At 40.9% G+C, this 16990-nt stretch overlaps 1 long non-coding RNA gene across 2 annotated transcripts in view; it reads left to right on the forward strand.

The window, feature by feature from the left end:
* Window positions 1-14045, forward strand: part of LOC118471166 (uncharacterized) — a 125192-nt gene extending 111147 nt beyond the window's left edge. Inside the window, exons 1-4 of one of the 2 annotated variants that reach the window (XR_004848397.2) lie at window positions 3574-3713; window positions 9507-9666; window positions 10513-10567; window positions 12566-14045. This is a non-coding gene — a long non-coding RNA (uncharacterized LOC118471166). Of the gene's footprint in view, window positions 1-3573; window positions 3714-9506; window positions 9667-10512; window positions 10568-12565 lie in introns of those variants that run through there. The other variant, XR_008604146.1, reaches the window with a different exon arrangement.
* Window positions 14046-16990: the final 2945 nt, after the last annotated feature.

Consider the following 16990-nt stretch of genomic DNA (forward strand, 5'->3'; position numbering starts at 1 on the left):
CCCACTACAAATTGTCCGACCTGTTTTATGTTCTCCAACACATAATTAAAGCCGTGGTGTGTGAGAGGAAGTAATTTTGTTCAAAGGCTTTTGGCAACAGCGGTGCTATGTCTTTTCTGCTTGTTTAGAGAACAGCTACTGGCAAACCTGGACATGTGAGCTGCGTAATGGATTAGGAACAACAGCAGCAACATGTGTGAATAACCTGCATTTGTCAGTCAGCCAAGAGACATGGGAAATGAAATACATCATGGAGTGGCAGGGGTGATCTACAGGTCATCAGGTACAGCAAGGGCCACTGGCAAACCACTTTCTGACTGGGGAAAAATGTGTCCACACATTAGAGCTGCTGGGGCCAAACAAGTCTGCTTTATTCTCCTGGGGAGGTTGGTTTTAAACCACAAGTAGCCATGCGTGACCTAGTGAGCCCAGCCTCACTGTATGAATACCATAAAAGACAAAATGTCCAATGGTGAACTTACGTTTGCTGGACGTGGATTAGGACAGCCTAAAGCTTGTTATTCATAGGGCTAATTGTATTGTAATTGATGATGCGTGGTGGACATACTCATAAACTTTGTTCACACTTGCATGGCCCACTAATGTCATCAATATATATGTATATTGTTTTTAACACATGCACCTAAATTCGAATTTGCCTTTCTGTTTTTCTCACATAAAATATTGTGTCTGTGCCTCTGTGTTGCTAGCCAACATCTGTGCAAACAGGAAGAGGTTATACAAGACTGAGCCAAGAACCTTAAAATCTTGACAGTTTTTGAATGTTGCAGAAAAGGAAAAAAATATAAAATTGCTTTCAATTTCCGTTGCTACTATAATATTCAAAGTGTCTCTTTTCCACTTCTTTTTCTCCCTCACATGGACTGCCATTCTCTTTCTCTATCATCACAAACAATCTCACCTGCGACTTCTTCTCATGTCAGTATTTTCTGAGCAGTAAGTCACATTTCCTCTGTTCTTCCCCCAGGACAGAAATTCTCTGTCCTCCCCTGATTTTTAGTTTGGGTATCCAGGTTTTAAACAGTTCAGAAGATAAGTGTGCCTGATTAGTAGGTTAGGCATCGAGAACTAATTCCAACTCAAGAGGAATCATTAAGAAAGAATAATTTCAATTTGGCTTGTCGGTTCATAAACAAATTTAACTTACACTAGTTTCTGCAAACGCCTAACCTACAGAATATCTACTACTGTGCCTCTGCTGTGTCATACAAACTAAATGCATGCGTCTTTCTGTCCCCTTATGCAATTGTCTTAATAAACTGAGTTTAGCATTATTCTCAGTTAACCTACAGCTGTTGCTAAGTTACAGCAGAAGAACAGCACAAACTGTGTAATTGTCTTTTGACAATTCCCTTAATTTCGCAAATGCTGCTACAAAACACTTTACAAGGATGAAATCGGACTCCGCTATTGTTACAGTAGATTAGCCAAAGTAGATGCCAAAATATTCAATAAACCACAAAAGAGACCTATAAATTTCTACCCAGAACCTTTGCAAACAACATGTACAACATTCAATAAACTGCTCTCTGAGAAAAGCTGGAGGTAATAATAGTAATAATACATGAACAAGGACTCATTATTTCTCTTGTGTGACATTGAACACAACACACAGACTTAGTAACTATCATGTTTATTGAGGCTTGTTACAGCCGATTACAGACACATTACCACCTTAAAGCAACACCTTGCTGTAACTGCGACAATGTGCTGGTATTTCTCTCACACACTGAAGGAAACAAACTTCACAACAAACCTTCTAGTCTTTATCACAACCTTTGTTAAAGTGGATTTGCACTGAGACTGTAGGTGTGTAACCTCACTGGTTACAAAACATGATGATATAAATTCATACGATTGTTACGGTTAGCCTTGATAGACGGAGATGGACAATGGCAGAGGAAGAACTCACATCCTTTACTTAGTTAAAAGAACAAATGCCACACTTTAAAAGTCCCACACTGAAAATCTTGCTTAAACCCAGTAACTCTCAGTACCTGAACCTCAAAGAACCAGAATTGATAAGAATCAGAAATTACAAATGACAACCAAATTGACCTAGTTCCTAAAGGTATCTATCTATCTGTCTGTCTGTCTGTCTGTCTGTCTGTCTGTCTGTCTGTCTGTCTGTCTGTCTGTCTGTCTGTCTGTCTGTCTGTCTGTCTGCCTGCCTGCCTGCCTGCCTGCCTGCCTATCTATCTATCTATCTATCTATCTATCTATCTATCTATCTATCTATCTATCTATCTATCTATCTATCTATCTATCTATCTATCTATCTATCTATCTATCTATCTATCTATCTATCTATCTATCTATCTATCTATCTATCTATCTATCTATCTATCTATCGGTCTTCCATATGTTCTACGATAAGTGGCACTTGAGGATACTTGGGTTTAGCCCTGCTTATTGTTGTAGCGGACGGGCTAATCTCCTTCATACTTGTAATCCTCCTGAAGCAGGAACATTAAGTTATAGTGTGTTGTTTATCTTTGCCCTTCCAGGCATGGAAAGGTTGGATTGTTACCCTGTCAGTGTGTGTGTGCGTGTGTGTATGCACTGTATATATGTGGGAGGAAGCAACAACCTTTAGCAACGTCAGTCAGCCAAATACATGGCTGTCTGAGTGCCTTCCAGAGGTCATAGGGCAAATCTCGTGGTAATCTGCTAATCCAATTGGCCTGCCGTATTCACATGATCTGCCAGGATGCAGGACAGCCATCTTCTGTTCAGACACCCACACACACATATGTGGGCAAACGCATACATGCACGCACACACCCCTGCTGTCCACACCCTTCTCTTACAACAGTCTTTGACTCCATGACACCGGCCTGTTTGATTCCACTTAGGCTCGAAACAGATTAGTGAAGGTGACTCCTGAGGGGGAATTCCGCAACATAATTGGCAGAATTTATAAACCAATTAAAGACACATTTTAAAGAGCGCTATTCTACGGCTATTATTAACTCCTTGTGATGGGATAAGCAGAGGCCCACTGATGCATGTGTGCACACTTCCTCTCATACATATAACTGTACCTCTGTGCCTGTGTGCTATTTGAGGTTAATATGATCCTGATCCAGTGGTCATCGACAAAAGGGTTCCTGTGTAGGTAAACTCTGACTGACCCTGTTAATGCTTCAAAGTCATACTTGTGGACACAACTGAAGCATTTTCTGTGTGATAACCAGCATGTTGAAACATGAAAGAAAGTGACCTGCCTTTTATAATTTACCATGAAGGCATAAACATAATTAATCACATTATAGCAGACTTTTTTTTTAATATTCAAGAATGTACTCAACATTTACCTAGCTTAAGGATGCTTTAATATTACACTCAGCTGGACTTACTCACTGTAACAGTCTCTAGTAATGATCCTACCCTGCCCCCCTGTCTGTGCTAACTATCATGCCATACAGTATATGAAAAGAAAGTACTGACTACATGTGGTTCCCATGCAAACAAAAGATAACAACTACATCAGGGCTGGCAGGCTGCACTCTGAATGTGTGTCGTGCTCTGCAGCACCAAAGCTGAGGCTTAGGAAGGGACTGGATCCCATTTCCCAGGCTGAAGCAGGACCTGAGGGCAGCGTGTGGAAACTGAACTAATTGCAGGATATTGGTCCTTGGATGATTAGAGGAGGACATGGAATGCCTGGTCTGTGATGCAAGCAGACCAAGGTGAGACTAATGACGGATGCATTTTTTTATGTCCTCAGATAAGTCTGTATCCTGCAGTGGAGGCCAGCAGAGCCATGATAGGGAGGGCAGGGGTAGCAAGGCTCTGGTTAAAGGAGTACACGCATGCATAACCTGACCATACTGACTCCATATACTCCATATTTTATCTAGACAAAGAGTGTGTTTCATCACATGACAGGACATTCCACCACAGCTACTGTACAAGGACTTTGAAAACTCTTCTTTTTGAATGGAGTGAGTGCCAGGTCTTGTGATACAAAAGGAGCCTCTTACTTTAAAAGCTTGTTGTATTGAGGGTTGTTTATACCCTCCATTGTTGGCAACTTTCTACCAGTCTGCCCACTGCGTCTGCTAGAGGTTGTCTGTAGTGAGGATTGGAAAAAAAACACTTACATGCGTCATGTCCTCCAACAATGCTGGAGCACAACAGAAGTAAAAGAAAAAATTTGTTTACACAATGATTATTTTAATGTTGGGATAACAATGCAAACTTCAAAGTGATGTTTCCTTTACATATGGGTGTCACGACATCCCAGCATTGATGTGTATATGATGTGTACCATTAGAACACAGGGGTGAATGGTGCTGGAAATGTTCCTCTGCACCCCTATGTAGATATTCCATTAAAAACCAGCCTTTTCCAGCTAGAATAGTCATTTACCACATTAACAATGTGTAGACTCTATTTCTCATTATTTTATTGTTATCTTCATTGAAAAAAACTGTTGTTCTTTCAAAAATAAGGACATTTCTAAGTGACCCCAAACTTTTGAACAGCAGTGTATATTTTACATATGATAATTTCTTACACAATCCACTGCCACTCACTGTCGGTCAGCCTTTGGTTGTGTATATGAAAAAAAAACAGACAGAAACTGTTGTGTATAGGATGAATAACGAGAGCTTGAGAGGAGAGATTCAAAGAATATTTACTTTCTCAACTGTACGTAGCCATGAGATCAGTGAAATATGTTACTGTTATTGCCAAATAGAGCCTCCTCAGGCATCAGAAAGTGTGAGAGGTGACACTTTCAAAAACGGATTGTCCATGCGACCACTATTTCCAACAGACTATGCCTAAATTTTTAATTAGTTATTTTTTTAGAGAGAAAATACTGAAATACAGTAGCCCTAATAGGCAATGAAAGTGTTCTGCCAGAAAATCTACTATGTCAACATGCTTGACCATCAAAAAATGTAAAAATATCATGTTTAATCCAGTGATGCTCCAAAAACAAGCATTAACTGACTCTGTGTTCATCAAATGCACCTTGGATAAACTTCCTAAGCACCATTAAACAACAGGACAAAGCTACAACACTGAACTCTGTCATGGTACGTGAAATGCAAGTCTCAAACAGAAATCCTGTGATAGCAGAGCCTTCCAGATAAAGCCTTAGACAACTGTCAAAAGTCAGAATCTACCAGTAATGCAGATTGTCTTTGAGGAAGGACAAGAGAAACTGTGGTCTGTCTTTTGGTTTTATTGAGCCATTCAATTTTAGAGTGCAACACTTACGTATGCTAACGTGTTTTGTTCACAATGTTGCGGGCTGATGTAAGGTCATCCAAATGTCAAATGTTCTTCTAATTTATTCATCATTATTGTTACTATTTGACATTTTCTAAAGGCTCCATGTTGGGACAGTTTCTCCGCTGTTCATGTCCATGTCATGGGTTACTATGTTTTTTGCCATTTCTGTGACTTCTGGAATCAAACAGTCCAGCATTCACACCCACCTTACATGGTAGGAAAGATACAATTGACCTGCTCTTTTATAATTTTTCTTATTTGTTACATAACTATTTATTCCACTGTTCATTTGTACTACTGAGGACAGCACTGGGAGTGTCTAAATGGAGGAACTACATTACTTTATCCCCATATTCAAACAATATCACTTTCTACCACTTTCTCTCTGACAGCTCACCTTTCATACCATCAAGTATGGCTGTACAGCTAAAAAAAAACTTTGCACAAACTTGTACATATAGTACAAACCACCGCTGACACCAAACAGTGGAACCACGTGTATGTCCAAGTCTGTTTTCTGAAACAAAACAGTAGCAGCTATGACATGTAATTCAGTTAATAACATAGAAAACTACATATGTGCTAACCCCTATCTTTTATTATAGATGTCTCAAGCCACAAGCAACAAGTGGCAATTATTTTCCTTTTCTATGATACAGCTGGCCCAACTCCTCAGCTATGCTTCGCTCAATTGTTTGTGTCCAGAAATGTTGGCCATACTGGGCAGGAGGCATTTTGGAACCAGTGAAGTGTTGCAGTCCCTCTGTGCAGACATCAACCCTTTGATTCTGTGTCTGCGTTTAGTCGCCCCCTTTGTTTGCAGTGTTTGTTTGATGTTACTTTAGCAGAAAGAGACAGACACCATTGAGTAGTGGGAGTGCTGTTCTGCTGTGTGCCATTCACGCCTGCTGTAGAGCGCACAGAGTCAAACACAACAAGGGTAGGCCATTGTTTACCAGTGGAACTAATCACCCTGATGGCACCTCCATAAATCCCCCTCCCTGTTGACAGTGATTGGAGTGTACCTATGTGTGACCATGGACAATACAAATGCGCCAAAGGCAAATAGAATGGGGGTGCACTGAGGCAATATTTAGCTTGGCCAGATGGCCAGTTGCATGCAGCAGGCTTCTTGGCCCTCCACATCTGCTCCTTGTGATGTGCCAGCAGACTGTCTCAGCTTTACTTTTTAGGGCTTTCCAGTGTGCCCGGGTTTGTCCCACCACACAATGATGCCTCCCCACTTTAACCTGTCTGCTGGAGGATCCCTTCCCACACTCAAGCAGTCTGCTGTTTTTTCCTCCACAGGGGCAAGATCTTTGTATTTTGAGAGACGCTTCGGTGTGGGCCCCAGTCAAAACTCCTCTGCTCTAATTTCTCTATTTCCTCGTCCTGGAACATGATCGGATTCAGACTTGTGGTGTGGTCTTGTTGCATCACCACTCCACACACAGAAGCTTGCTTTTGCAGCTGTTTAATATAAATTCTCTTCAAATATCTTTGTCCAGATGGTTTATTTTTACAAACAATACACAGGGCTGCATTCCTACTGGGCTCGGTCCCCACCCCTTTACTGTCTGTCTAAGTAGACGGCTTCACTTCAGAGGAGCAGAGAGACAGGCACTATCGCACAGAGTGTGCACAGATGGTCCAGCGACACTGCTGTCATACAAGCAGGCTTCAATAAAAAAGATATATACACATGTATCGGTATGGATACATAAGCCATTCAATTTCAGAGGAGACTTCCACGTGGACCTACAGACTTCATGCGTGCAGAGACAGATGTGCAGAGGCAAAGAGGAGGGAAAAAAAGCATGTATATGGATTTTGGATTCCAATATGTTTATTTTAATAAGATACATACCCATTTGTCTGAGATCACAAGGTTTCTAAATGATTTCCAGATGAAAAACCACTGTTGTGTTAAAGTTGCTGATTTTCTGATGGTTCGGACGTGTGCATGGTAATCCCATTTAAAATTTAGTCAGTAGCCATAATAGTAGCTGTAGATATCAACAACTGCTTCTTTTCTAGTTACAATTCCAAGCCTGCATATCAATACTGTAAGTTTGACTAGTAGCAATTTGAATTAAACATGTGTACTGTTCATTTCTCATGAGTTCAAATGCTAATTCCTGATATCAGCAACTGATTTCTTACTAGTGGAAATGTCAATTGTTGATATATTTAACTTAATTACAAGTAATCAACTTGTACCGTTGAATTCTCTTCAAACAGACTTACAGATACACTAACGTTCAAAAGCTTGGGGTCATCCAGAAAATGTCATGTTGTCCATGAAAAATCACACTTTAATTCATGTGCTAACATAATTGCACAAGGGTTTTCTAATCATCAATTAGCCTTTCAACATGATTAGCTAACACAATGTACCATTAGGACCCTGGAGTGATGGTTGCTGGAAATGTTCCTCTGTACCCCTATATAGATATTCCATTAAAAATCAGCCATTTCCAGCTAGAATAGTCATTTACAACATCAACAATGTCCAGACTGTATTTCTGATTAATTTTATGTTATCTTCATTGAAAGAAAACTGTTTTTATTTCAAAACTAGTGTAACGGTTACAGTAGTGTATATATAATACTACCATTATGGCATATAATTTTGATTAGTTGCAATTCTAAAGATAAAGATATCTACATTTCATTTCTCACTAGTCAACATGTCCGTTGTCAACAGTAGCAATCCAGCTCTGTCTAGTTATGTTCACTATAGACATCTACTATTGTTCTCACATAAGCAGAATTGTAGATGTCTAACATTCAGTTTGACAGCTTGGATTTCTAACTTGTAAGAATGAAATTTCAAATACCTGAAATGCAATTGTGAACCAGTGACAATTATATTCTGTTGTATTTAAGATACATTCAGTTCTATGCATAACCAGTTCAAAATGAAATTTAGATATCAAAAAAAAAAATGTCACCAGTAAAAATGCCATTGTAGATATTTTCAGTGATTCATGTCCAGAATGTAGAAATACAAGCAGCATGTCCAAAAGCGGGTTGTCAATACGTCAGACATAATGGAAATACAGCTGAAATGAAAATCCTTTTTCAAAAGTTGGAAATTCAGCTGTAGATATCTCTAATCGTTATTCTTACTACTGAAACAGGAATCGCTAATATCTATAATCAACCATGTCTGTAAGTTTGTTTTGACTAGTTGAAATGTAACTTGTGTGAATATATACTGTAACATGTCAAAACTGATGGATTTACTGATATCTTAAAATGACATTTCCCATCAAAATGTAATTTCCACTCATGTAAACTAACCTGCTACTAGTTGGTCCAAATGACCAATCACTTCAGGGTATGCACTCTATCTGCAGACAGGCAAACTCCACACAGAAATTTCTGTGATGTCTACAATGAAATGCTGTTCTAGCCTGTTCAGGTGTCCAATAGCAAGAGGCTAAATCCACACTCAGTCATACTGTGTTGTAATCTAGCAGTTACATCAGTATTGGCAATTATCCACAACATATAATATGTATCTTACCAAGCCATTAAAAGTTTTGTTTTCTAAATTTCAGAAATACTATTTAAATAAGATGTCAGAACTTTCTTCTTCTCTGTGGTTCATATCTTTTTAAACTGAACATCCGCTGGCACTGGATTGTTAATTCACGAATCAAGAATTTAAGAATCAAAAAGTTCTCTGCAAAGTGTGAGCAATAAGCTTCTGAATGACTTACTCCTATTTACAGGTGTAAAGTGTAAAAAAATAAGAGTAACTGACAAGTGATCACATGTATGCTCAAAGAGTGTGAAATCGTAATGGTATGAAATCTTTAAATGTCTAAGTGGAAAAAAATGAGTGAATAAGACACAAAAATCTCCTTTGATAGATGAAGTTCATCAAGGAAATCCTATTATTAATTTTACTATAAAAAAGAAAATGAGACATGGCTGTAGCTAGAGATTTCTGGTACATCCCATTTTTATTTCACAAGACATTTGATTCTCAAGGATGAGCAAAGGAATAAAGTAAAATATAGCAGTGTACATTTGCAATGCTTTAATGACAATCCAGGAGAGACACCTGTGTAGTATGTACAGCACAAACACAAATATGGAAATACATCATTTGGTAATTCGTTGGAAGCGTAATTATGTCATTATTGAGATTTCTTCTTGGCCTTCAAGAGACAATGCATTATCTGAACAACTTGCTAGACCTTTTTTCTTGTGTGTGTGTCGTGTAGGTTCCAGCCCGACCCCCACCTTCACCTCTCCCCAGGCCTTACTGCCACATCCACTGCACATCCTCTGCTCCCTTCCGGGCCCCAAGCTCTGGAGCCTCACAAAGGAGCCCTAACAAGAGAGAAGAAAGAGCCAGTGCCACTTGGACGGGATTACATCCTAGTAAGATTCTTCAGTCCTCTTGGCCAGCCGCCCCTTAACCCTCCCCTTCCCTGATTAGAAAGTGAGCAGGGAAAGGCTGGCTGGATATAGAAAAAGGGTCCACACATGTCCAATGAAGTGTTGCACTGTTGTATGGAGTAGACTTGCTGAGAGTCGTGTCAGTCCGGTCTTATCAAAAGTCCTGCCATTGACGTAATTGTAAAGAACATGACTTATTTTGGAGCACATGCACTGTTTATCAGAATTACTTACTGAATACGAAGGAGAATGTTTCAGTCTTTTTTAGATCAAATACTGGTAATCCTTTTAATAAATAAACTATAGATGCTATGTTTTTTTAATGTAGTTTCCAGTCCAGTGTGAGCTCCAGCTTTTGTTCATGCTCCGGCATGCCCAGAATAAAGGGCAACGACACCACCGTTGTCATGTTTTACCTCATCCTTTCTGGTTCTGTAATACTTGCCTGCACACTTCCTGTCCTCAGACGCCCCAGCATGCCTGGGTGTTGACCTACATGTCCAGCAGTGTCTTCCCAAAAACTGAATTCTCATTTCCATTTTGATAGAAATGTGATTTCTCCTGTCTGCTAACAGCAGGGCGTAATATTAAACTTTTCCACTTTCAAACAGCCACAAAGTCCACATTATGACGCTGGAAATGTGGGAGTAGAATAAGTCTAATATTGGACTTTTCCACTGGAGACTCTGGGTTTGGGTACTTTGTGGGATGTTTTTTTTTTTTAAACTTAAGTATTATTTTCTCTCATTTTGCTAGGTTTAAAAAATACATGGTTTCTGTTCCAATACAACCGTCTCACAACATATTTGAATCTTCTCCATTTTCTAGGTTACCAGGGGGACAAGCGCTGCCTCATCTAATATATGATTGGCTGACTGAAAAGGTGAGACAACAACGTGGAAAATTAGCAAAATAAATGGCAAAAACATGTTGATTGGACACATATTTGTGACATGTCACGAACACAATCCAGGACAAAATAGGTTTCCCTCAAACGTACATGTAAATGCAGTTTAGTTATATATGAACATATTTTTTGACAATTATTCCTTGTTTCCTTTACTGTCTACATTACATTACTTTTTTTCACGTTTTGAAAGAAGCTCATTTCCATTTGTACTTGGATTAAAAATACATTTCAAGAGTCAGCAACACCTCAAAGTGTTTGTATAGGAGAACATTTTTTGCAGTGTACTTGTCAGTGATGTACAACCACTGAGGATGAGTGATGGCTTCTATGTCTGCCTCCCCCTTCCATCCCCTCTTTTTTTTTTAACGCCACCTGAGCCCCATGGCCTCTCCAACAGTGGCGGAAGAGGTCAGGTGACAGGTGGACAAAAACCAGTAGCTTCAGAGTAAATGATGCATGCCCCAGGATCAGTAAATAAGAGGCAATGTGCCATTAAAGAAGGGCCGCCTGCATAGCTGCCATTCTTGCTGGTGGGGGTGTCGAGGGGGGTCACCTGGCTGGGCCCACCATGATGAGTGTAATGTAGTGTGATGCTTGCTTACTATTCACATTATATTTGTATTTACATTTGTGAAATATGGTGTCAGTGCTAACTTAAAAGTGTGTGTTTGTCTTTGTGTGTCTATACACCTATGAATGCTTATATGTGTGTTATTTGTGTTGAACTGGGAGAAGAGGCGGAGAGCTTGCTGCCGGTGGAAACTCGCTCAGAAGTGGTCAAGGGCCACAACACCAAAAAACCTCGCACCCAAGATAAATGGAAATAGCTTTGGGGCTGATAGCATAAACCAGATTATAGTTGTTTGTAGATGACGGCAGTAATAGCCGTTATTTTTTTGTGTTGTGTTTCTTTTCTCACTTATCTCCCACAGACATTTCTGACATAGTCATTTCAGCTGCGAGGAAGGTTAAGTAATTTGACAGAATAAGACTGATGGATTAACCACCCTATCCACGTTTCTGGCTGCCATTAGCAATTCCATTTTTATTTGCTATTTCAGCCAGTGCAAGAGATGAGCTGCTGTTGTTTATGAGAAGGCGGTGTTGTTTCGAGAATCCGTGTCAGTGCAGCAACCTTAGAGCTGAGTGAGAGAGAGGGAGAAAAAGCGGGTGGGACAGGGGATGTTCTGGCTTCCCTCTGGAGCTCCAGCGTTTATTGGAGCCAGGGAGGCAGCTGCTTGCTCACCCAGCCAGGGCTCCCTTTAGCCAGGCCCCGCAGCACTTCTCAGCTCTCCTCTGGAGCTGGGCAGGGGACTGACGAGGCCTGGAACTCCTCCGTCTTGTACATCGCAGCCAGGGCAGCCGCCGCCAAGCCAACCAGCCTGCCAGCCAGGCAGGCAAGCCCCCTCCCCAGCCTTAGCTCCCAGCCAGGCCCCTTTGTGGTGCTCCACTGCCCAGTAATTGATGCCTTGCACTGGGGATATATTTAATCACCATAACAAGGAGTCGGTAGGAATAAAATGATCTTGTAAAGGCGCTGCGAAGCTCTCCCTGAACAAGCTGGATCAGATTTGTGGGAAGCAGAGGATGAGATCTGAGCGTACGTGTGTGTGATCATACGTGAGTCTGTGCACTTCTGTTCTCCGGCTCTTGTACATGACTATTTAGAAGACAGGCACCTACATCCTCCCCGTCTACCTCTCTGCCTCGACTCCACCCCAAAGACACGACTGCAGGCCAACAAATTTCATTACAACAGCCCTAAACTGCACAGTTTTAGAGCCTTCTAATTATTCCCCTCTCAGATGTGGTCGTGTTGAGAAGGGCCGTAAATCAACAGAAGTAGGAGCGCCAGGCCTGGAGCTGTGAGAAAACTGGAAACAAATGATCTGCCCCTTCCCCTGCTCTTTCCTTCTCCCACCCTCCCTCCCTGTAACACCTCACCTCACTGTCCATCTCTTTGACTTCCAGGGACGCTGACAGATGCAGCTGAAGTACTGAAACAGGAGGATCTCTGGAGTGTGTGGTCTGGTGGGTTGAGAACCTTAGTCGGAAAGAACCGTCTACCTCTTCAGGCATGAGCCCAGAAGTGGACAGTTTTTAATCACCACTTCGTACCGGGTAGCTCCACTGAAGCACTTGGGGGTGCAGTGTCTTGCTAAAGGGCTCCGGTAGCTGTGATTCAGTGTATGGTGGTGAGGTGACCGGTGGACAGTTGAACGGTACCTGGGACCAGGTCTGTCTGTCTGCTCTGCAATCTGTGACTGCCTGTAATCAGCTTCTTTAAAGGTTCCAGCCAGTAATTGCTCAGTATAGCCCCAAGATAGCAATCAAAGAGAAGGAGAAAAGAATGCCATGCTCTCCTTCTCTCTGTCTCTCTTTCCTTTTGTTTCTATCATTCTTTTTCTCCCCCTTTTCCCTCCCAATCTGAATCATTTTCTGCTGCTTTGCGCTGTAAAGCATCTTAGCATCTGCTTTTTAGTATTTGAGGGAGGAAAATCAATTAAAATTGAACTAATGACAAAATTGATATTGCTTTGAAGAATGCCCCTCCACCCCTCCCCTCCTCTCCCACTACCTCACCCCTCTCTCCCGTCTCTGTCCTGGTTGCATTTTTCCTCAGTTCTCTGTTCTCTTATCTTTCAACAATTACAAGAGCAGTCTAATGGCCCTTTTAAGTTGCCTGCCAGCTGTATTTGCAAAAAAATAATGTCTTCTTCTTCATCTGTGTGCAAGTGTAGCTGTGTTGAGGTTCATTCTCATGTAAGGATTGCTGATGCCTTTCCTCTGAAGTCATGATGAGGGCATTAGAGCTGTTTGTCTGGGCACGAGATGTGAGCGTATTCATGACTAGATCTCATGATGGTATGTCAAATCTGTCAACCATCATAAGGTACCAGGCAGCGTTTGATGTGGTATAAATTCCTGGTATCCAAAGCTGTTAATTCAGCACTGAATAGCAAACCCAAACCCTTTAGCTGATTAGCCAATAAGATGATTGTTGGAAAACAATTTGTCAAGTAAATTGCACATTTACTGCTTGTAGTTTTGTGGATATTACTGTTGCTCATCATCTTCAAATACAAACACTGGGATTCTTTTGGGCTGCTGGCGACATGATTTCAAGACATTTCTGGTAATTTATGGAATTATTTTTGACAATGTATAGATTAAATGATAAATTAGGCCAAATTGAATGTAGGTTTTATAATTACGAATGTGTATTTGTGTTTTTAGGCTGTAATGCACAGTTAATATTCCTTGCTGTGCACAGATAACATTCAGGCTATATAACTCTGCCAGTTCCCACAAAATCTATGTAGTACTGTGTGATTTGTTTAGACTGTGATTTCTCCCTTTTGTGTACTTATATATATTTGCAAAATGTCCCACACATTTTATGTGTATGCTTTATGTGCACTGTTGCTATAAACAGTATGGTGTCACCGGATGAAGTCATCTGTTAAGTCTCATGAGAGGAGACACCTGCAGTTCAGCAGATGTCTCATCAATTATCACTGCCTGCTCTTCTCCAACCTCACAGCACCCACTGTTCCTTCCTGGAAGGTGGCCCTAGCCTAATCAGACCAGCTTGTCCTTTTAATACAGTGCTCTGATCATTTCATTCTTTGTCATTTTCACACAAATTTTTAAAAGTATTTCTATTTTTGCTGCTGCAGAAACATAACACGAACCCTGCAGAGTTAAATGCTGTCACATAGGATTCAGTTTGATGGCCACATTGCTCAACTTTAATGCCAGCTTAGCCTGTGTTGCACTGATTTCAAGGAGAGGAAAAATGAAGCAGTGTGTCCTCTCCTCTTAAGACTTAGACGTTAACCTGCTTAAGAATAAGTCTTACTTGGGATATCAGGTGAGGATCGTGCATGGGGGATCAAATCTCATCATCACCGAACACGCAAACCTAAAGATGCTAATACATAGAGGAGGCACAGCAAGGGTGGGGAGTGACAGTGACAGAGGAGAGAGCTGAAACAGAGGCAAAGAGAGAAAGGGAAATAAAACAGGCTACAGATACTGGGGAGAGGAATGAAGGAGTCAAGGAGAAGAGGGTATCAGTCTTGCAGCTCAGCTGAGACCGAGGAAGATAGAGAATGAGAGAATGAGAGAATGAGAGAGGGTTTGTCCAGGAGAGAGAGAGCGACACAGGCCAAGTGTTTGAAGTGGATCACTGTAGGCCAAACATCTGAAGAGGACAAGACTGCAAACATGTCACTCTGCAGCCTGCTTGCATTTAACAACAGATGTTTGGTCTCTCCATCTCTGGTAATGGTTCCACATCCAGGTTGGTCTGACCTAGTGAATGAATAATATATACATCTTTTTCTTTTAAACCCATAAAAAGGAGGTTTGCTGGCATGCATGGCTGTTTTTAGAAGCCCTGAGTTTCCCCTGTCTCCCAGTTCTCCACTGTCTTATATCCACTAGCAAGTCTGCAGTGTGTTGCCTGAGGGCACGTCAACAGTACTTGCTACGGGAAAGGAGAGACACGTTAGTGATTCACTTTTCCCCACCCAGTTTTTCCCAGACAGCCAAAGAAGTCAAAGTGGCAATCTTCAGTCAACAGGCTCTGCCTTCTAAACACAGACAAGAAGAACTGTAATAAACCAACTGAATATCTGTCCCTACTTTTTCACTTTTCTTCCATACGTTTTGGTCTGTCTTCAGAATGCTCAGCCACGCTTCCTCTTTAAGTGTGTAATTACTCTGTGGCTGCAGCAGCCCATACATTCTCCCCACGTAGTGGCATCACTGGTGATGGGTTCCAAATTTATGGGTGTGGAAGGTTCAAAGTTTTAATAATATTTGGTTAATATCATGGCAGGCCTCGCCTCGACCAAGTGATGGATGAAGACTGGACCAAGCCATTGCAATTCTGAGCATGACAAGATACTGGCACTGAACAGCTTTATACCTCTGCACTCATTTATAGAGCCTGGCAGTGTCGTGAGAGCAGAGCCAAAGGACCTTCATGAATTATAGATATGAGGTTGAATGATTGGGACCGAGGCCCTTTAACCGATGGACAAATGAGGCAGGAAGTAGTTGGCTGATGCTCCGCTGTCCCTGTTGTCCTGCTGGATGCTGATGCTCATGTATAGATTAATAGCATCATGCAGGTCTTGTGTCGGAGCAGTTCATTGGCAGTTAAATGCAGCATCGTCATGACACACTGTCAGCTGCTGATGAAAGCTGACGGCATGTCCGATGTGTTTTTAAAGTACTTTTGACAAACGGATCCATTAGAGAAAATGTTGACAACCTCAGAGCCTCAATAGGTAAACCTGCCTCATTTATTTTGAAAGTCTGAGTTTGTGTCTGTATGAGACTGTGTGGCAGAAGGGGGCTGGAGGGACAGGAAGTTGCTCAACCCACTTAAGGTCTATCGTACAAGTGTGCAGTTAATATTAGAATATGTAATTTTATAGCTACTTCACTAGAAAGTATACAGAATGTTTGACATACTGGAACAGGTGGGAGTATGAATTGTACTTTCGCCATAGATCATTTTTGCTACATTGAACACTTGAATGATGGTGACAAATTTGCTTCTTTCTATGGCTGCATTTTAAAATTATTAGCTGGGTTAGAAAATGTACAAAAAACAGTTTCTTTGACTCAAAGAGGACATTTTCAGCTGTTTTGTCCAACCTTTCAAAACTCCAAATGATTGTGGTTAAAATGATATAAAACAGATAAAACGTGTGTATATTTTTGTAGTTAAGAAGCCATCCAACTGCTTCTAAAGTGCACATAATTTTTCATCAAAGTAGTATTTTTCTTATTAAATAATTACTTGATAAGTTCAGCTCTGCGTATGTCTGTTACATTGTATGTCTGTGCTGTGTTCATGATATTGTCTTCTTATTTTCACACTAAAACTCAGTCTTCTCAATCTTACCATTCAGAGATATTCTGATTCGCATACTTCCATTCATAGAGTTAATCCACTCCTGACACTAATGTGAATCCATACTCCACTTCGCGCAATTCCTCTTGTCAGTTTTGGTGCCGGCACACATTCGTAATACATGGAATTAAACATTGCCATTCTGTTTTAATGAACCACTTGTTGGAGGAGCATTGATTGTGCAGACATTAAGCCCATGCTCAGATAAGATAACACAGAACATTCTCTAATCTAGCTCTGTCCTACTTCACACTTGACCAGATGGAGATGGGTTTTTTTATCGTTTAAAGAAGAGAGAGAAAAAATCTCTTTAAAAATTAATACATTATTTACACCCACCAGCAGCTTACTGCCCAGTGTAAATCAAGTCCACAGCAGGCTCTGCTGAGTCGCTCTTAATGACTTCTAAAACATATGCTTTTTTAATCTTTCTCTTCTTTTTTCATTGCCTCATTGCTGCTCTG

Source organism: Amphiprion ocellaris, chromosome 1 (genome assembly GCF_022539595.1).
Source record: "Amphiprion ocellaris isolate individual 3 ecotype Okinawa chromosome 1, ASM2253959v1, whole genome shotgun sequence".
Lineage (NCBI taxonomy): Eukaryota > Metazoa > Chordata > Actinopteri > Pomacentridae > Amphiprion > Amphiprion ocellaris.